Consider the following 22,274-nt stretch of genomic DNA (forward strand, 5'->3'; position numbering starts at 1 on the left):
TATGTTTATTTCTGAACCATGGTCAATCAAGGCGACAAATGGCTCTTCAAGATCACCTACCTTGACCAAAGTTTCGGTAGTAGCCCTTGCCCAGTGACTTCGTGAATAGTAGCTCCTAGGAATATCTTCAACTTCTTCATCATCATTTGAGAAATGCACTTGCTTCACTCTCCCACTAGATTGGTAGCATCCTACCACAACTCCATCATTCTCCTTATTTTGTAGTGGCATCCCTTGTGTCTTTGAGGTTTCCCCTTCAACCTGTGGACGAGAAACTTCAGCAAGGGTTTGCCTCTTCCTCTTGATGATTTCAATGATCTCCTCATGGAATTCACGCTTTGCAATGCCAAGAACTTCTCCCAGAGTAAACTCAATCTTGCTATTCAAGATCCTTTCCTCCAAGACTTTCTTTAAATCTGTAGCAACCTCAATATCAGATTGTAGTTTATAAGTTGGGCCTTTTGTCTTACCTTTCGTTGGCTCTTTCTTCTTTCCTGTTGTAGACTCCTCCGTGAGTACTTCAGGTGGAGATGCTCCTTGTGTTGAGGGTGTTTGAGAAGGCATTGAGTCGCTTCTTCCCCCACTTCTAGAAGCTCTTTTTGATGGTCCTTCATCAACATTCTCACGTCTGCGCTTCTCTTCTACAATTGCCTCATTTTGTTGGCATTTTGTATGTAGGCATGCAGTGACAATGAGTCCACTGGATCATTCCATCCTGTTTCTAGACGTATGCAATCACCTGCTTCATGTAGAATCTCTTTTGTAAGCTTTCCATTTTTAGCTAATTGCATGACATTTGGCCAAATTTGACCATGATGGTCACTCACCTCTTCATCACAAAAATGTTCAATTTTTACTCCATAAGTAGCTGCCTCAACTGAAGAGGTGGCATGCTTGGTTGCCATATCTTCAACTAAGGTTTGCATTCCCCCCTTCCCAAAGTTAGTTCTATAGGGTAGACCTGTCTCTCTTAAGTGGATTTTACCATCCTTAAAAAAGACAACATCTTTTGAAAAAGCATCACTAAAATCATCACAATCCCTTCTTACATGGTCTATACTATCACACCAAATACATCTATTAACAAACCCTTCTTTGGGCTATTGTCTTTGCCTAGGAAGTGCCCTGATGGTTGACTTTTTCTTCAAGCTTTGCAAACTTCACCTTCAAGTCATGCATTCCCTTATCAAGCTCATCTAGCATGGACTCGTCAAACTTAGGAGCGATAAAAGTAGGCTTTACCATTTTGTCATAAGTTGAGGTGGAAGGACTTATAGTGTTTACTACCATCTTGTCCCTTCTTCTTTGTCGTTTGGCAAGCAGTGAGACAGCACCTTCAACCTCATTCCAGTCGGTCTTTAGTCCTTGCTCAGCATCTTTATCTTCAAGAATAAGCTCTAAATTTTCTTGAAACTCTTTACCTGGAGCTTGTAAGAAAAGATCTGTCTTCTCTGCATCTAGTGTGGCCCTTTCTGTCTTGGTGAGTTGTGCATAGCGCCGCTCAAATTCCCTAAGTAGCTCTGTTATTGATAGTCCTTGGTTTGGTTTGACTACCCATTCTAAGAATGTCCTTTTGGTAACTCTCTCAGAGTTCTCCATGAAATATTCCTCCTTTAAAGCTACTTTGATTTCTTCCCAATTTCTCCCATGCCCATCTTTAATTACCCTAACATGCTCTCTAATTTCTGGAGCAACAACTAGCTCAAAGCTTTGAATCATCTCACCTTCTAACACGCGATGCAACTCCATCTCCTTCACATACTCGCGTAAGTACTTGGTTACATCTTTGCCATTGAACTGATCCATTCTATTGATGACTGCTTGTATGGCCTTCGTTGCTCAAATCTCCCTTCTTTCAATGGCATGTTGTTGTTGCATGAACATTGCAAAAGCTTGAAACATTTGCATTGTTGCTGGGTCAAAATGCATACCCTGTTGCTCAACATGATCACCCATGGCTATCCACAAAATCTCACCCTGGCAGTTTCGCGTCGGGTTCACCAAAAATATGTCAAGAAATTTGCGGTCTTGCCAGGAAAGCACCGGGCTTATGGCTGTGAGAGTTTGTTAGAGAACTCAACAAAAACTATATGAAAGAGTTAAACCATAGATTCCATGAAGACTAGGGTTTGGAAAGAAGTGCAATCAAAGAAGACTCACTCTTTCTCTCTTGCACTCACACACACAAAGAAAGAACACAAAAGAGAATGTCAAAACAATACGAAGACGAAAACATCAAGGCTATGGTCATATCGTATCATGGGTATTATGAAAGGGTTAATGGATGAGTTAATGGCATTCAATCTTGGCTGACCAAATAGGCTACGAATTGTTCTTTGGAATTGTAGTTTTGTGCTTACCATAATATATATATTTTGTCTAGTGATTGGGATTAACTTTGTATTCCTAAAGGTTCCTGCAAAGTTAGAAACCATCAAAGACAGAAAGTGTGATAAACTTTCTCCTAGATACTGTGGTCCCTTTAAAATCATTAAGAAAGTCGAGGATGTAGCATATAAATTTGTGTTTATCAGAGAGTTCTTAGGTTCACGCTATCTTTCACATTAGCAAACTGAAGAAATCATTTCGTGGTTTAGAAAAATGTAGTTTCTAGAAGTATTGGTTGACTTAATAGATTCACCAAAGGTACGGCATGAACCAAAAAGGATTCTAGGATATCAAGATAGATGATACATCATAAGTGTACCAAGAGGTACTAGTGAAGTGAAAAGACTTGGACAAGGAAGATGCAACTTGGGAACGCTATAGTGTGATTGAAAAAAGATTTCTCCATCTTGTTTTAGAGGATGAAAACTCTTTATACAGGAGGGGAAGGGGGGAGGCAATCTCACATTATAGCCTATAATGGCTATGTCTTAGTCTATCGCCTTTCGACCACAGAGTCGAGGAGGTGGGGTTCACAGGGAGATCGCCCAATCGGAGTAACTCCGCAGTCTGGATTGATGTGGACAGGCAAGCCACACTATAAGTAGAGGTGCGAGGATTATGGCAAGTCATTCTTCTCATGGTTAGGTGGTGAACTGGAGATTAGACCCTCTTATTTTTGTAGCAGCATTATGTCAATGTAGCACCTACTATCAAAAATATGTAAACTTGTATGGGCCTAATGTCCAACTTTGCTATTGCAAAATGACTGTGTTCTTCTATCATATAGTTTAGTGGTACTGCAGTCAAGGAATTTTGGTGGCTAAATGAATAATGGCGAGATACATCAATTCCAGTAGCTGTAATAGTGAGCAATAGGCACCATGTTATTTTGGATGTCAATAGAGTGCCACTGAAGGATCGTGTCGAAGAACCCAAATAATTATGGGATATCCCATTCCGGACGGAGAGTAGGCCCCAAGATGTGCAAGTCTTCCGATACAAAAATTGTGTGGTCAAACCTCATGCTCAGCACTTCATCATCAAGTTGAGGAGGCGATGCTACATGATGCTCTAGTCATGTAGCCAAAGGAAGAATTTGATGGCCAAAATGAATGCCTGCTTCCTTCAATTGATGAAGATGAAAGACCTCTTTTTAGATATTTATCCTTTAACTTTAAAAGTGGTTTTTTTCATTTTGGTATTTTTTCACACTTTGCTAGTATTTTGTACAATTTTTTTTACTATATGGTAATTTGGTACTATTTGCTACTTTGGTACTTTTGGTATTGTTCACACAATTTGGTACAATTGTATACAGAGTTTTGTATTGTTTGGGTCTTTCGTACTTTGGTGCTATGGTGTTTTAGGGAAAACTACTCCCCTGTTCATGCTCACAAGCACAACACAAACAGCATACTTATTATCCGATGACAGGACTAACCCGTAGGTGCACAGAGGCAATTAGCTTGTCAGGCTGAGACCAACCTACACATACGCACTTCTACGATGCATCAATCATTAACCCTTGTTGATTTCAACCCACTATATCCCTAAACGCTCATAACACAGTTTACGCATCAAATGAACTCGGAATTGCTTCAAACTTGCTAGTCACCATCCTCTCACTAGGATATACTTACCAATAAGTCTAATCTCACCAGATTTTAACCCTGGTTATCTCGAATACAATCACGATAGACTCACAGGTCATAATCTAAAAGTGTGCGAAACCTAAGTCTATGAGTATCTATGCGTAGCTAATCTCTCACTCATTCCATAAAGTACTTGATTGTTGAAAATAGACACTGTTTCTGCTACTTACAAACAAAACAAGCTCGTGAAAGGATCGCTGGCGAACAACTCAAAAATGTGAATGCGTGGCATGGGCACGTAGCTCTCGGAGAGGCTACTGCAATGGTGTGGTCACTTCGTGAATCCGGTGAGAGAGATGTGCATAGCAAAGAGGATAAGATCACACTCTCTCTGTCTCTCTCTCCGACTCGTACGACACAGGATTAATTATTCAAATGTTATCTCAAAAATGGTTCTAAGGTGACTTTTATACTTTAGTCACCTTAGCTCAGAAAATGTACATGGGAATCTACTCATCATAATTACAAAGTGGAAACACATCTGGGTCCCGGCTGACTGATTAATCTTTACATAACCCAGACAAGTGGATCAAAATGATAAGACGTCTTTGACATAAAAATGGGAATTTGATAGGCTTTACAAGCTGGGCTCATTACAACAGTTGGACAAGTTGGTCTCCAACACTCCCCCCCTCCTAGTTCATGTCTACCATGACATGACTGTCTTTGTCTTCAATGTCATTGTCTTTCTTTCTCGTTTATTTGATGTAGAAACGCTTCGTATCGCATAGATTCGCTCATCATTAATGGGCCAAAAATTTTTGACTTGTACATGAAGAAGCCAATGTAAATTGCTTCTTCGAATGTCTGGAGATGGTAGCTAGGCAAAAACATGAGCCATCTGATGTATGCATACAAAATTGGCTCTGTAGGTGGCCCACTTAGATCATACGATAGCTCTGATATGTTTCTTTCTGTATTCATGTACTCTAAACTCCAGCTTTCTGAGAACGCTATGAGACAGGCCAAAAAAGTCCGAGCTATTTTACAAAGCATCTTGCAGGATAGGTCGAGAAAGCCTCCGAATTCTGCAATGGCGCCCTGAAGGGTCTTCACTATGTAAGAACCGGATATTCTCTCCTTCGGCAGGTCCTGGCAATACTGGATAGTTTAGCCATGTGGGATTCATGCTATGTAAGGCTTTATGTTGGCTCTAAGTATAAGTTCTGGGCGTTGGGCAAAAAGTTATATCGTCTCTCAGCTCAGGTGGTGCATTGACTAAGTGGATTAGGTTGTTAGGATGATCCAAAAGCCACTAATGCCTCCACTTTGGTTGGATATCTACTATTCTGCTTTACTGTTCCCGAACCTGTAATTTTCCTTCAAATAATGGCAATTGTTCTTCCTTTGCGAGCTGTCGTTGATGTGTCAGTGCTTCATATTTCAGTAGAGCATAGGGTAACATCGGGGCATTCCACTCTTCGCGTAGCTCTGTTGCTGTCTTGCCTGATCTGGAGAGTCCTTGTAGAATCTCCTTCTCTAGTTTCATGGCCTTGTACCACATCATCTCTGATCGCTTTTCCATTTCTTCGGCCAGCTTCTTCTCTTCAAATTTTGTGACTGAATCTTCGTCTTCTTCTTGGTTGTTGGAGCCAGCTTGATCAGTCTATGTATCTGGGGCCCCATGGTCCTCTGATTCTTCCTCATAGTCATCATCACCCCCATATAGTTCTGCCAGTTCAGCCAAATCCGTGGCCGCTTGCACCAGGTGCACCCGCACCTGCCCTTGGGGTTGCCTTGCAGTTTGGAGACTTGCAATTTGTGCAGCCATTGTTCAATTATTGATTTGGAGTGTTTGAAATTCCATCTCCTTTTGGGCTGCAGCCTTTTCTAACTCTTTTACCCTAATGTGCAAATTTTCATTTTCTTTCTTAATGGACTTGGAAACAAGGCTTTCTATTTCACTGTCATGAGCTCGTTCTTGTTGTTGTTCACTTTGTAAGTCTGAAATTTGCCTTTGCAATTGATCCTCAGCTCTAAGCGCACTTTCGGCTATCATAAATCGTTGTTTTCTTTCCAATTCCAGCTCTCTCTTCAGTGCCGCCACTTCTTCTTGCGGTTGGACCATCAGTGTTGCTGGTAGCAACGTTTTTTGTTTCTTTGCTCTTTCTATCTCCCTTGCCTGTATGTCTGTTACTGCTCTCAAATCCTTCACTTCAGTTTGTAAGTCATCGATTACGACTTGCAAATTTTTTACTGTCTCCAGGGCATCTTGCTTTTTTGCCACCAACCTTTGGATTTTTTCATCTCTGTCATTGACGTCTTCAAGAAACACATTGATTGTATCTTCACAAATGGCATTGAAACTTTATGACTCCTGTAAATTTTCCTTCAGGAGGTTTACTCTGCTTTTGAGCCCCAAGATCTCAGCATCTTTAATGTTGATCAGTTTAAGGTTGTCATCTCTTTGCTCCTGCAACTTCGGAACATCTTGATGGGTTGTTTCCAATTTCCTTTTGTTTTCCCTATTCTGATCGGCTAACAACCGACTGTGCAGTCTCGTTTGGTTTAGTAGAGTCTCCATTGACTGTAAATCTAGGTTTATAGTAGCTTCAAACTCAATTTCTTGAGAGGAGGAAGCTTTTTATCTTGTCAGATCTACCTCTATGTGCTTGCCTTTATCAATGTTTGATATTGTTCCAGTGTTTAGATGGCCATCTGTCCTTTCTTCTTCTTCACCATTGGGTGGTGTAGGAACTCTCTCATCACGATGTGAGCTCTGAATGCGGAGGAGAGTCAATAGGTGGAGTTGATTGCCTTTCACTTGTCTCTGGACTTGGAGATGGAGGTGGTGTTTCCTCATCTCGTGTAGTTGGCCTCAATTGATCTCTCAAGGTTTGGAGATCCTCCTCTTCAAGTAGCAGCTCTGGTTCATCCGTTGCATTCCTCTCTTGGATGTATCTCTCAAACCAGTCCAACTCAAAAGCTGGATTGTGTTTATTATTTGTTCTTAATGTGTAAGTGCTACTAGAGGGTCTCCAAGTGGCACCTACATCACCTCGTAGAGATCTCTCGAGTACAAAGCCTTCTAGCATTCTTTCCATCTTTGCTACCTTTTGCAATCTGGTGTTGTTCTCCATTTTCGCTTTCCGCTTCTTTAGTCTCAAATCTTCTTCTTTAGCTTTTCTTTCTTCTTCCATCTTTTCTTGTGTACTTCTGGTGACTCTTTCTAGCCTGCGTCCTCCAATGGTGTTAGTAGAGGCCAGTACTCGCCTTTGTGGTCTGTCTTCAATATTCTCTCTTAACACCAGCCAGTCGTTTTGTTGAGGAGAAGGTGGTAGCTGATCTGCCACGCCTATGGCCCAGTATATTATTCTGGTGAGGAATTCTCCTTCTGCAATGTAATTTGGCTTGTCCTGTCGTAGCTTTGTCACTTCCTCAAACAGATATGATGCATGATCTATATGGAACTCATGTGTCATTCCCATAGCCCAGGTCATTGTGGTTGAGATGACCACGTGTGGTGTAGTGTATCTAGGTGGTCTCTTGCTGTAGCTCAACAAACATTGACTGTATATCTGTGTCAGTTCTCTTATTTTCGGGTTTGCTATGAGTTCAAAAGAAGGCAGTTTGGATCTCTGCAGGTAGACCGTGAGATTCTTCCTTCTTTCTCTCATGTTGGCTCCCTGATCAGACAATTTTAACACTTCTTTGATGATTTCCTTGGTGATCTGAATCTCCATCATCTCATTATCCATGTCTGCAACCTTGCAAGTTCTGTCTTCTTGGATAGTCTCAATTAGTTGTTGTACGCTCTTGAAATCTATCCCCACTGGTGGTAGTGAAACAAAGTTCCACAAGCCAACTTTCTTCAGCCATGACCTTTGCGGTGATCTTTTCAGGTAGTTTCTGCCTCCTTCAGGATCATTATTGTATCCACTAAATTTCCTTTGTCATCCACATAGGAACCTTGATAGATTTGGAAGGCTGCTGCATGTTGCACGTCTGCAGGTATCCATGTGGCTGATGGCTTTAATGAATTGGGTAGAAGTGTATAGGGTATTGCACCCTCCGTTTCCAGGTTCTTGCCTTTTCTTTTTCCCGGAGAAGCGTCCATGGATCCTGTATTCACAAGTAACGGTTAATGTACAAACATAGTACTTCTTTTCTATATTGATTTTAACACTTAAGCATGCATCTAGGTGATCCTTCTTAATCCCAAGATGAGTTAAGGAAAATGTTAGCAGATAGCAAGCTCTTTCAGTGTCTGACTCTGACGGCTTCAAATTAATGTTGTTTTGATGAAGGAGAAAGTCCAAATGCCTTGAAATTTTGTGTGGTGTATGTGCATAGGGCATGTAAGGTCACCCCATAGTCACAAATTGAAAATCAGCTCATTTACAAATTCTGCCCAGTCTATCGCGATAGACACGCTATCTTTTGACAGGAGATATATTTTCCACATGTGACTCCACCATTGGGTTCCTCATGACTTGTACATGATTTGATCCCATTTCCATCTCAAGTGGATGTCAAGTGACCCCCTTTTGGATCAACTTTCATTTTTTCAGATTCCCTCAAAGGAGATGTTGGTCTATCTCCCACATTTTGTGTTGTTTTGGGCTCAAACTTAGTGGGTAGCCCTCTTGCATCATGCTAAAGCTGAGAGACAAATGTGAAAAATAGACCCGGTGGCCTCTACACCAAGACTATGCACAATGGCCTCATCATGGGAGGTACACAATAGGGGCACCACCTAGCAAGATATGCGGCTAGGACGCATACATATACACAATGAAAAAAGCCATGGAAAACAATTTCAAGATCCATGTCCAAATGTGGAATGGGGTGGTCAGAGAATAAGGTGAGAGGAGTGGTGAGTGAGTGAGAATGGGCTTGCTACTCATGCATGTAGTAAGGAAGATAATGAGGTCAGGGAAACATGCAAGTATGCTCACTTCTCATACAAGAGGTGGCGAATCCGCACACCTCAAGATGCAAGTAGCAAGATGATAGAAATATGAGAGGGAGAGAGTGTGTGTGTGTGTATGGTGGCGAATCCGCACACCTTAACATAAGGAAAAAAAAAAAGGCAAGAAACAAGAATATACCATACTCACAATGAAATGTATCCAAAGCGACACAAGGTATGGCACCAAGATGGAGTGTGTTGATTGCTTGCAAAAGATGAATACAATAGGTAGCGTATGGCAAGAAGATGAGAAGGGAACAAGATCATAGGAGGCATAATGGAGAGATGGGAGTTGGAGGTGGCGAGGAATATCATGAGTGTGTCCACCCTTCTTCTTCTTGAAATTGTGCCTTCAACCCTTAATTACAAGTGGTGTGGAGGTATGGTGCTCATTTTTTGTGCATGGTGATGGTGATGGTGTTGTGATGACGTGATTAGGGTTCATGCTACAAGCATGTAACACAAGGGTGTGTATCGATAGGTGTGTGTGTGTGTGTGTGTGTGTGTGTGTGTGTGTGTGTGTGTGTGTGTGTGTGTGTACGGCATTAGCTGCACATGCGGTCCTGCGGAGGTCTGGACACTGCGGATCAGGAGTCATGCGGTATGCGGTGGCCGTAGCGGCAGTTCTCACGAGATATCATGGGACAGGAGTGGGTGCACCGTTCCCGATCTACGCTGGAGAAGCGGTTGTATATGGAGGGGCATACCTGTCTTTTGATGTAACTTAACCAATCTCTATGATATTCATGGCATCTACTGTTATAACTCTGAGTCTGGGATATACATGAATGAAGCAAGAGGTGTTCTGTGCCTGTGTACTGTGTACTTCCTTCTCTTGTCATTCTATATGTTGATGTTCATATAATGTAATTGCGGGTAATCATTCCCGTAATGCCTATTGCTCCAGTGCGGGCAATAGCCATTACATCTGGCGACCACGATGCGTGATGGACAGCTTGCGATGAATATGCATGCGCACTAGGTTGCAGGGTCCTCCTGACCCTGTGGTTCCAATTGTAGGAAGACGACGGAGGAGAGGCGGTTCATATGAATTTGTTTTTTCTTCACCGCAGATTGAGGAATATGTATCTCCATCACCAAGCCCGGTGCGTGGTCGGCAGCTGCGGCGAGCGAGATGCACTTCGCACAGTCAGTCATGTCCTCCTGTCCTACGTTCACCCTCACCCTCACAGGTTGCTCCACCACTATCTCCGGTAAGCAGTCCGGGGGTATCTCCGCCACTGTCTCCATCTCCTAGTGCTCGTCAGCTTTTCCCGGGAGGAGGAGGAACATTTGGGCAAGGGGTGATGGCTCATCCTCAGATTAAGTATAGTCGGTTTCGAGGTCTTTTGAGTGAAGACCCTGATGCACATTTGCGCCAATTCAATAAAGCTTATAGATTGAATCATCTTGGGGTAGTGATTCCTCTCCATCAACAATCAGTGTTTGAATCTACACTCTCAAGAAAAGCTGCAAAATGGTTGTCCGAATACCCTGATGACCATTTCCAAACGTATGCCGACGGATCCATAGCGTTTCTACAAAGGTTTCAAACGGAAAAGACAGTCCCTCAACATTTGGAGAAGCTTCGAACGCCTAGGCAGAAGTCATTGCCGGTGGAGGATTACGCTGCAAAATTTCGGATGCTTTTGCAGAGGGTGCCTCAGGCACAAAGGCCGGCAGATGAAGTGCTGAATGATTATTTTTTGCGGGGGCTCAACAAGGATCTTAGAACGGCTATGGCAATTGTGGATAAGGTAACTACTCCACTGGATACTCTAATGGCTAGGGCTGTAGTAGTAGGAGAGGCTTTAGAGGATACGGAATATCCAAAGAAGTCAAAGAAGAAAGACAGGAAGAAATCTCATCAAAAGTCACAGGACAGTGGCAGTGATAGTTCGGAGTCGGAATCTGCAGTATCTGATTCCTCGGACTCAGGCAACAGCGATTCAGGGAAAGAATCGGAGGAGACACCACGGAAAAAATCCCAGCATCACAGGAAAGGTGTATCATCCAGATCGACGGAATCGACTGAAGTGACTAAAAGTCTGAAGGAAATATGGTGTACCCAATGTCGGAATCCGGGCCATGCTGCTCAGGAATGTGCAATGAATTAGAAGTGGTGTGCGATTTTCACGACCAATACTCATAATACAGTGGAATGTTATTTCAATGGCCGGGGTCATCAGAATCAAGGGGACTCTTCTACCTGGCAACAACCACAGATAGGGCAGGGACAAGAGCCTTCTTTGGCGATGGCTCATGCTCATACATCAGAGACGCCTGTGCAAGGTCAAGCAGGAGGACGGGGTCAAGGGGGAGGACGAGGTCGCGGAAGAGGTGGCCAAGATCCTAATCGCCCCAAGACATTCCTTTTCTATTTGGGGGATGGACATTGGCGATCTGAATGTACTGAAGCTATGGAATACGATCGGAAAAAGCAGGAACGCGTTGCAGGGAAACAGCCTAGTGTGGCTATGGTTCAGATTGAAGGACTGGAGGAGTCTGACCCAGTGGTTTCATTAATCACGCGATCGGGTAAAAGTGTGGTTCCAACTCCCGATGTGAAAATTACGGATTGGACGGTTCAGGAAGAAGTGCGGAAAAAGACTGTGTCTTGGTTGCCACAATCCGCACCATTAGTGAAGACAAGAGGACCATCGACATCGACTATGCCATCGACTGTGGGACTGGAAATAAAGGAAGGGAAAGATGGAAATAAGGATGATATTAAAGAACAGGAGGAGTGGAATTCAATATGGAAAGAGGTTCTTATGTCAACAATTCAAGTACCTCTGGGTTCATTGCTGAAATTAGTCATGAATTTCCATAATGCATTGCTGCGACAATCGGCCACTGAGCTGCAGGAAATTGCCATTGGGAAGGTTGAAAGCGAGGATGATGAATCAGTACCATTGCTGGTGAATAGGATCACAGATACCCGAATTTTGGAGCTTTCATTTCGATACCATGGCACATACATTGACAAGGTACTCTTGGATGGAGGAGCGGGGGTAAACATTATCACCGCATGGCAGATCAAAGAAGAGTGCAACCAGTCGGTTTACTTCAGGGCATTGTTTTGGATGTGGCGGGCTTATCCTTTGTTTTTTCCTTAGTAGTTTTGAATATTGAAGATCATAATCAGGATTATCACATTATCTTGGGAAGACCCTGGTTACAGCAAGCGAGGGTAAAGCATAATTGGGAAGCAAATATGCTTACGGTAAAGAAGGGTAAAAGAAAAGTGCGGGTGATGCTGGGAACATGCCGACAACCAATTCAGGCAGCATGGCCGGTGATAGCTGAGACAGTTAATATGGTGGAAGGATTAGAAGAGGATGAAGAGGAACAATTTCTCAAAGCTAACCCGGATTTGGTTTCTCTATACCTTGCGGATATTTCTCTAATTCCGAAAGGGAATTCGGTGGGGGTTTCAGGAACTCCAGGAGGAATAGGGGAGCAACAATAGGTGCTTCTGAGTCCTGAATCATTGGAGGACGTGATTCAGCAAGAACGAGCGTTTGAGGCGCAAATGGGAAAAATTACAAGGGTTAAGGAAGATGAATTAGAGAAGGTTTTTCTTGGGGAGCAAGCGGAGTCACAGCCCATATACATTAATAAGCAGCTGGAGGCAAGTTTTAGAGATGATTTGATCATGTTATTGACAGAGTTTAAGGATGTTTTTGCATGGGAATATGCGGATATGCAGGGATTGGATCCTAAGTTTTATCAGCACACGATCAATCTGAAACCGAATGCGGTGCTAGTGAAGCAGCACTCATACAGGATGAATCCGAATGTGGCAAAACAAGTTAAGATGGAAATTGATCGCCTAATGGAAGTGGGTTTTATTACCCCTATTGATAATCCGGAGTGGATTTCTCCAATTGTGGTCGTACCAAAGAAAAATAAGCAAATTCGAATTTGTGTGGATTACCGGAAATTGAATGCAGCTACTGTTCCAGATCCTTTTCCTCTTCCATTTTTGGATTCCATTTTGGATGATGTGGCAGGACATGAGATGTATACTTTTTTGGATGGATTTAGTGGATATAATCAAATCCGAATGGCATTGCAGGATCAGCCAAAAAAAGCTTTTATTACCGCATGGGGAGTATTTTCTTGTACAGTAATGTGGTTTGGATTGCGGAATGCACCTTCCACTTTTCAAAGGGACATGTTTCAAATATTTGGGCCTTATTTGACGGATTTTATGAGGATTTTTCTGGATGATCTCAGTGTTTTTGGAGCACAATTGGAGCATTTGAAACAATTACGGTTATGCTTTATGAAATGCAGAGAGGTGAAATTCAGTTTGAATCCTTTAAAGTGTGCATTTGCTGTCCGCAGTGGCAGGTTACTGGGGCATATCATTTCTGAAGATGGTATTTTTGTGGATCCGGATAAAATTGCCGCAATTATGGAAGCGCCTGCACCTCGGAATGAGAAGCAATGTCAGATTATCCTGGGTCAAGCCCGATGGCATGGGAGGCATTTGCGGTTTGTTGTGCATTTGGCAATCCCGATTACTCAGGCAGCTCATGCTATAGATTTTGAATGGACACAGGAACGTGATTTGGCTTTTCGGAGATTAAAATTGCAGCTATCCAAAGCTCTGATTATGCTGGCACCAAATTGGGGTGAGGATTTTCATGTGTTCGTGGATGCTTCGGATCGAGCTATTGGCAGTGTGTTGATGCAGGAACAAATTCAAGGATGGTTCCGACCTGTCTATTATGCCAATAGACGATTATCATCCGCAAAAAGAAATTATTCCGTAACTGAAAGGGAATGTTTAGGGATGATTTATTGAGTGAAGAAATTCCGGTACTATCTGTTGGGCCGACGTTTTTTCTTCCATGTGGAGCATTTGGCTCTTTTATACCTGGTAAGGCAACAGAATTTGACGGGAAGATTGGCCAGATGGGTGCTTTTGCTGCAGGAATTTGACTTTGAGGTCATACATCGGCCAGGGGCCCAACATGCGGTGGCTGACTACCTATCTAGGTTAGATTCGGGAGAGCCGCCGACAGGTGTAGCTAATGAATTTCTGGATGCGTCTCTATTTCTAACAAGAGTAGCTGCAGAGGATAGCACAGTCCCGCAATAGGCGAGGGTTATTCCTAGCATTCCATGGACATGGTATGAGGAGATTTTTCACTTTCTCGACAGCGACGAAATGCCTTCTTTCTTGTCCAGCCATCAGAGGAAACGTATGGCTATCAGAAGCGGAATTTTGAGATTATTATGGGGAAGCTCTATTATCATACAGTGGCAGAAGTGTTACTCCGATGTATGCTAGCACAGAAGCAGGTAGCAGTATTAGAGGAATTCCATACTGGTATTGCGGGAGGTCACTTTGCAGCATTAATCACAGCTCAAAAGGTTCTCCAATCTGGATTATGGTGGCCCACATTGTTTCAGGATGCGAGAAATTATGTGCAACAGTGTGATGTGTGTCAGCGGTTGGGGCAACCTACCGAACGGTCCAGAATGCCTTTTCAGCCAGTTTTGCCTTTGGAGCCTTTTCAAAAGTGGGGTTTAGATTTTGTTGGTCCTTTTAAACCAGTGGCACCTTACACAGGAAATAAGTATATCTTGACAGCCACGGATTACGCTACCAAATGGGTGGAGGCATGGCCTTTGAAAGACAACACTGCAGTTTCTGTGGTGGGATGCTTATATAAGGATATCTTTTCTAGATATGGCTTCCCTATTGAGTTGGTTAGTGACAGGGGAAGTCATTTTTTGAATAAGGTGATGGAGAGAATGCTGCGGTTTTATTTTGTATTACACAGGAAATCTTCTCCATATTATCCTCGAGCGAATGGGCAAGAAGAATCAACTAATAAGCAATTGATTCAGATTTTAACAAAGTTGGTGAATATGCATCGGACGGACTGGGATGTGAAACTTCCTTCCGCCTTATAGGCCTATCGGAAAACTTATAAAGTAGCAACAGGATTGACTCCTTTTAAGTTGGCATTGGGCATGGAGGCAATCACTCCGGTGGAGCATGTGATTCCGAGTATGCGGATGTTGATTGTGGATCGGTTTCTTCCGGAGGATTCTGTGATTTATCGATTGGATGTTTTGCAGGAATTGGATGAAGAGCGGCTGAATAGTTTTGCGGTGCTGCAGGATCTGCAGTCTGGGTGGAAAAAATGGCTGGATCGCCCGAAAGCACAGCAATTTGTTCGGGGACAACTGGTCCTTGTCTTCAATTCCCGTCTCAGGAAGATGCTGGGGAAGCTTAAATTATGGTGGTCAGGACCATTTTGGATTTTTCAATCGTGCGGACCCATCTCTTTTTATTTGGCGGATTTAAGGGAGGAGGTTATTTTTGTGCCGATCAATGGTTTCAGACTGCGCCATTATGTTTCACCTACCACGATTCAGTGCCCCTTTGCTGTGGTACAAGAGCCGGAAGCCGCCCTAATCATGATCAGGGATTCTTTTGCATGCAATCTTGGACAGCGAGGAAGGATCTATGATGGTTGTGACAACGTGGATCACCCTATATTGGGAACTCATTGTGGAAAGGTTACTACTGCATGCAGATGATTTTTATTGTGGTTCTCTTGTTTCGTGTGTCGTGCGCTCTTAGTGCTCTACTCTCTGCTCCTTCATCTCATCGCCACCATGATAGCTTCCCTTCTGCAATGTGTCCCTTTCACTCCCGTGCAGCAGCTCGCGCTTTGACGAGTGCACGCATGGCTACAAGACTTGCGGCTGCGTGTGTTCGCCAACCTGGATTGGCAAGGGATCCTAGTTCACCCGCAGGCGTCAGGTTTGATTAAGAAACTCGCTGCTCCCGATATGGTGGTGTTGAATAATCAGCAGATTCAGTTGACAGTAGAAAGGATTTCAAGGTGTTGCTGTTGGCCCAACGATGGCGTGGTGCGCGCCTCTCATGTGATCCCTGTGGCAGATGTAGAACAAGAATTTGGTTTGAAGGTCAAAGGGGAGTATAAACTGTCAGGATTGTCAGATGTAGCAACTAGAGATGCATATAGGTGGTTTCTCGAGGCCATTTGGCTACAGGCCAAAACTTATACCATTTCAACCCGAGCAAGAAATGTGTTGCATTCGGCCAACTTTGGGCCAGTAGCTTGGGCAGCGGTGGTCAGAGAATGACTGCTAGCGGAATGCCAACGAGTCATGGCACAACTGGGGAGGAATACCCCAACCAATACAAAGGTGGGCCAACTGCTCACATTGATTTTTCCGTTGAGAGAAGTTTTTCCTCTCGCCCTGCGTCCTCTCTGCCACTTTGAAGATGATCGCTTGATGGTCCAAGGCACTACTGCTCCACTCTCGTAAACACAAAGCTTGGCAGTGCCGGCTGAGAGGGAAACACAGCAGCAGCAGGTGGGCATTGGGGATTTTCTTGGTCCATTGACAGCAGTGGTATCTTCTGGAGCCCAAGAGATGGCCACTGCAGGTGCAGGATCAGCAAGCCGCAAGCGCGGCAGGGAGAAACACCAATTTTCGACACCACCTCCGGCAACTACATCTCTTGTTTTAGAAGATTCTGCAGTGGCTCATTGGCGTCGCCGAATGCAGGAGAGAGTGAGCAATGCTACTCCTTTGCGGACGAGCTCTTCTCCGGCTGCGGATGTCTCCGCTCAACCAGAAACTTCGGGCACTACTAGTGCGGCTGCCTCGACGGGAGGTACTCTCCCCGCAGCGCTACCGTGGGAGGCTACGGCAGCAGCGACCCCTGCTGACCAATTACAGGCATGCAGCACATTTTTGAGCAGACTTGCAGAGTTTCTTCGTGCGGCCTGGCCAGCCCCAGCCACAGAAGGACAAGTCAATGAGTTGGAAGTACAGGTAGCGGCTTCGCAGACTCGCATTGCCGAGTTAACCACTCAGAATGAAGAGCTGACTGTCACAACTCGCTAGCAAGGGGCAGAAATACAAATGTTAAGAGAGGCTAATGCTAAGTTTGTGGCCTCTATCCAACAGGAACTTCTTCAGTTGAGAACACAGCATAGCCTAGCCTCTTACTTAACCTCACACCCTTGCGATGTAATGATCAACATGGCTGATTTGGATGCATTGGCAATGGAGATGCAAGAAGATCTCCGAATTTTTTTAGATAATCAATTACAAAGCTGGAGCACACGCTTGGCTACTGAGGTGAGAGCGCAGCCACCCACTCAGCAGGTTGTGTTGCACCAACTCGAGTCATCCAACACTAACAGAGGTAAGAGTGTTGTTCCCGAGGGTTTTGATGTTGCTGATTGGGCACAAGCTATAGAGGATTGTGATGAAGCCCAGGCTCATGTATCTCGTTTGTAGAAAATGATTCGTCGATTTCATAAGGAGCGGCGCAGGGTCTGTTTTTGGGTGGATACCTTAGCTCATTCTTTTTCGCTCAGTCTACCACGTTGCCCTCCATTTTGGTCTTCTCAATAGATACCTTTCTCGCTATTATCCGTTACATACACCTCTTGCTGCTCTGCCACAGCCGCCTCAATCTATCTTTTTGCCAACGCAGTTTATTCCTCGGGTTGCCTGGCCGGAACAAATTGAGATAGATCCACATCTTCTGGATGCGGTCTATTGGGCACATACTACAGATTTTAGAGGCTTTGGCTATATTGATATTTCCTCTTCACCAAAGCAGGGTGCAAAGCAACCACCAGAACCTTCTAACCGAAGGCGCTGAGTGTGGGTTCGCGCAATCCACCGTGCATACCAGATGTTACGGCATTAGCCGCACATGCAGTCCTGCGGAGGTCTGGACACTACGGATCAGGAGTCATGCGGTATGAGGTGGCCGTAGTGGCAGTTCTCATGGGATATCATGGGACAGGAGTGGGTGCACCGTTCCCGCTCTGCGCTAGAGCAGCGGTTGTATATGGAGGGGCATACCTGTCTTTTGATGTAACTTAACCAATCTCTATGATATTCATGGCATCTACTGTTGTAACTCTGAGTCTGGTATATACATGAATGAAGCAAGAGGTGTTCTGTGCCTGTGTACTGTGTACTTCCTTCTCTTGTCATTCTATATGTTGATGTTCATATAATGTAATTGCGGGTAATCATTCCGATAATGCCTATTGCTCCACTGCGCGCAATAGCCATTACAGTGTGTGTGTATCTCCCCCCCCACAAAGTGAGCTCTCATGGCCTCCTTATATAGGGAAGGAGGGGAGGATTTAGCAATATTTCTAATTGAGGTGAGTGTCCCACTCTATTGACTAGGAAAATGGGGTGCATGTGACTGTGGCTCCCATCTTGTCTCCTCATTATTTAAAATACCAGAGTCAATAGAGAGAGAAGAAGAGAGAATGTGGGTAGGATGTAGAGGATAGGAGATATTTACAATAGTCTAGATTTGGCTAGACATAAGCTTATTAGGGAGAGAAGAGAGAGGTAAGAATTTACAAGAGAGGTTGTCGAAGGTGGATAGTTGTTGATGAGGATGGATCCTCCAAAAATGGTGATAGAATCACTCTAGACTTGCCAAGACCTCATTAAAAGAGCCTTGTCTCTTGTAATCATGCTTGAAGACTTATAGAACCATAGCCATTCTAGAGGGAAGAAAACTGGGGATGGTGGCCTGTGTCACCATTACACAAGAAAACTGTGGTCCACCACAAAAATCATAGCTCCGCGTTCATAACTCCAAAAATTCTGAAAAAAAATTGAGCTAAAAGTTGAGCTCACGAGCTACAACTGTCATGTTGAACATTTCTTCAGATTCGGGATTCTTCTCTATGAAAAAATGCAGTCAAATAATGTATTATTTGTGGCTGCAAAGGTCTTTTGGTGGTCCCCTTTGAGTGGACTTCTCTTTTCCCTTCAAGTGTAAGCTCCTTCATGTGTATGAAAACATGACCTAGAGTGTTGAAAAGATTGGCAATCATCTAGATGGAGGTATTATTGAAATTTGAAAGTGGGGTTGAGGTTTGAAAATGAAAACTAGTGAATAAAATATGTGGTAGGGTTAAATAATATATATACATGAAAAATATATTATAAAATACTAAATATATATAATGTAATTTAGAATATATATATTTAATGCTTAAGGTCAAAAGAGAGATCAACAAAGAAAGCTTACTTATTTATGCTACATCGTGATTGACTAGCATAAGTCTTATTTATTTAATAAAGGCTAAAACGTTTGTGAAAAAGGGAAGAAAAATCAAAAGTAACTTATATAATAGGAAATATTTTTTGGTAAAAGGGCAAAAAATATATGGGGGGATCCCATGCATGGAAAAGCTAGCCTCATTAGCTCTCCCCCTAAGGCTAGAGGTATTCATGCCTCTAGCTCTATACTTGATTCTTCTTCAATTGAGGTGGAAGAGTCTCTCTCCTAAGGGATTTCCATCATAGGTTCTTGATAAAACCTCAAAAATTATTGCTTCAACCTCCATCCATTGACACATGTTTGTGGAGCCTATCATCTGCATCCATCAATCGGTAACTGCCATTGGCGTAGCGCTTTCTAATGACAAATGGCCCCTCCCATCTGGGTGAAAACTTTTTATCCTTCCTAGTGTCAAACCTGTTATCATACCGTAGGACCAACATACCTTTCTTAAGACCTTTTGCCCTAAGTCCCTTGTTGAAGGTAAGTCAACATTGCTCTACCTGTGCTGCATAATAGTTGATAGCATCTTCTCTGTCTAGTTGAAGCCTCTATAGATCAAGAATGTGGTTGTGCAGATGATCATTAGGACATTCCACCTGCCCAGCTAGCACCCTGAGACTAGCCAATTGTACTTCAATGGGTAAAATGGCTTCCTTACCATACACCCAAGTGAACCCAAGTGATGTGCGAAACGAAGTGCAATAAGCCCAAAGTGCACCATAAGATGCTTGTCCCAATCACTTTTGTGATTGTTTACATGTTTAGCGATGATTTTGCAGATCATACCATTTACCTTTTCCACCAAACCATTGCATTGTGGGTAGTAGGAAGTTGAGTTTCGTCGTGACATACCCAGCTTCTCTATCAGCTCTCCTACAAGGTCTCCTCTAAAACCTGGCCCCCTGTCAGAAATTATTTCAAGAGGAGTGTCAAAATGGAAAAAAATGTTTTCAAATACAAACTTAGCCACTTCCTTAGCTGTAATCCGGGTGATGGCAACTGCTTTAGCCCACCTGGTCATGTAGTCCACACCCATGATGATATACAATTTACCTGATTGGCTCCTTGGCAAAGGCCCAATAGCATCAATTCCCCATTTCCCAAATGGTCCATATGAGATTATAGGAGTCTGTGGCTCATATGTGAGCCTCCTATCGCCTGCCTTGCATGTTTTACACCAATGATGCACATCCCCATGTAGACTAGGCCATACAAACCCGGCTTGTAGAATCTTTCTACTAGTGATGTCAAGTGCAAAGTGTCATCCACTGCAAACACCATCATGGCAACTTGAAATGATTTCAGTGATCTCTCTAGAGAGAGGTACACGTCTAAGAATTTGATCCTTACCCTTGTAGTAGAGGTTGTCATTGATAAGGCGGTATTTTGTTGCCTTGCGCACAAGCCACTGCTTTTGGCCCTTAGTAAGATCTTTAGGACACTCTCTTGTGTCCAAGAAACTCATGACACCAAGCATAGCATCGCTACCTTGGAAGAGAGGCAGCTTCAACTTGATAGCACCCACCACTGAAACATTTTGCAGGTTCTCTATAGCTAGAGCATCTGCTTCTTGATTTTCTGCTCGAGGGACATGATGTAGTTGTACAACTTGAAATTTTCCTAAAAGTTCCTTAACTTTGCGCAAATGGCCTAGCAAGCTATGATTTTTGCAAGCCCAAGTTCCTTGTATTTGTTTTATTAAAAGCCTGGCATCACCAAATACATTTAACCATTGAATTCCCCGTGTCACACACCACTCTAACCCAAGAGTTAAGGCTGTATATTCTGCCTCATTGTTAGAGTGAGAATCCAAGAGATTCCCAATGGAGAAAACCTTATCTCCTTGCTCGTTGAAGATGACAATGCATGCTGCAGCTTTGTCCACTTTCCTCTTGTAGGCTCCATCAAAGAAAAGAGAGTGAGCCTCCTCTACCTTAGGGAATTCCAGCACAAGAGTAATCTCTTGGTCATTTGGCTTTATCTTTAGCTTCTTTTCATAGTGGCAATGAGTGAGAATACCCCCTAGACTGGCCCTTGTGGAGTTCTCCACTTGCATTGTGTGGTCAAACTCTTGCAGCCTTGTGAGACATTTGGAAATCCTAGAAGAAACATCCATGTGCTGCATTACATAAGGAAATATGTCATGCATTGTTAAGATTATGAATGGTCTAGACAATAAATAAGAGCGAAATTTGGTGGTAGCAAACATTAATGCAAGCACCATGTGCTCCACTGTCGTGTATCCCTTTTCTGATGGAGTCATCATTCGACTAGAGAAGTAGATAGGACGCATGAAAGAAGTTTGAGGATCCTTTTGCATCAATTCAGCCTTAAGTGTGTCATTACCCACACTAGGGTTTACATAAAATGGCTCGTCCCACTTTGGAGGTGCTATGGTGGGAAGTGAAGCTAGAATTTGTTTTACCTCATTGAATTTTTGTTCATTTTCTTCACTCCAAGTGAAGATCTCTTAATGGGTAACTTGTTGTAAAGGGAGAACCGCTTGGGAGAGAAAGTGAATGAACCTACTCAAATACCTCACTTTTTGAAGAAAAGAGACCACTTTCTTTGTTGTGGTGGGAGAGATCAAAGCCACCAAGGCTTGAACCTTGCTTGGGTCAGCTTCAATGCCTTTGGCCGAGATCACATGGCCAACAAGAGTAACCTTGCTTTCACCAATGTGGAATTTCTCCACATTGAGTTGGCCACCCAAAGCTTGTATCTTATCTAGACCTTCATAAACTTTCTCCAAATGAAGAGAGTGAGAGCTATAGATTCAAAAGTCATCAATAAAAACACAGATTGATTTTCCAAAGAATGGATGAAAAACAAATGTCACATATCGCTTAAAAGTGGCTGGAGCATTAGTGAGACCAAAAGGTATAACTCTGTAAGCAAAACATCCCCATGGTGTAATGAAGGTTGTCTTCTTTTGATCTTCTTCAGCGATGCTAATTTGGAAGTAGCCTGAGTAGCCATCACATACCGTGTAGCGCCCATGTCCTTCTACCTCATTGAGAATTTCGTCTTGAAATGGAAGAGGAAAATGGTCCCTCTTTGTGGTTGCATTAAGAGGCTTGTAATCAACACAAACCCTCCACTTACCATTCTTCTTTGGTGTGACTACCACTGGAGAAACCCATTCTGAGTCTTCAAACAGGATAGATAAAACCGGCTTCTAGCAATTTCCTCACCTCTTTGA

This window comes from Adiantum capillus-veneris, chromosome 30 (genome assembly GCF_014529385.1).
Source record: "Adiantum capillus-veneris isolate H3 chromosome 30, ASM1452938v2, whole genome shotgun sequence".
NCBI lineage: Eukaryota > Viridiplantae > Streptophyta > Polypodiopsida > Polypodiales > Pteridaceae > Adiantum > Adiantum capillus-veneris.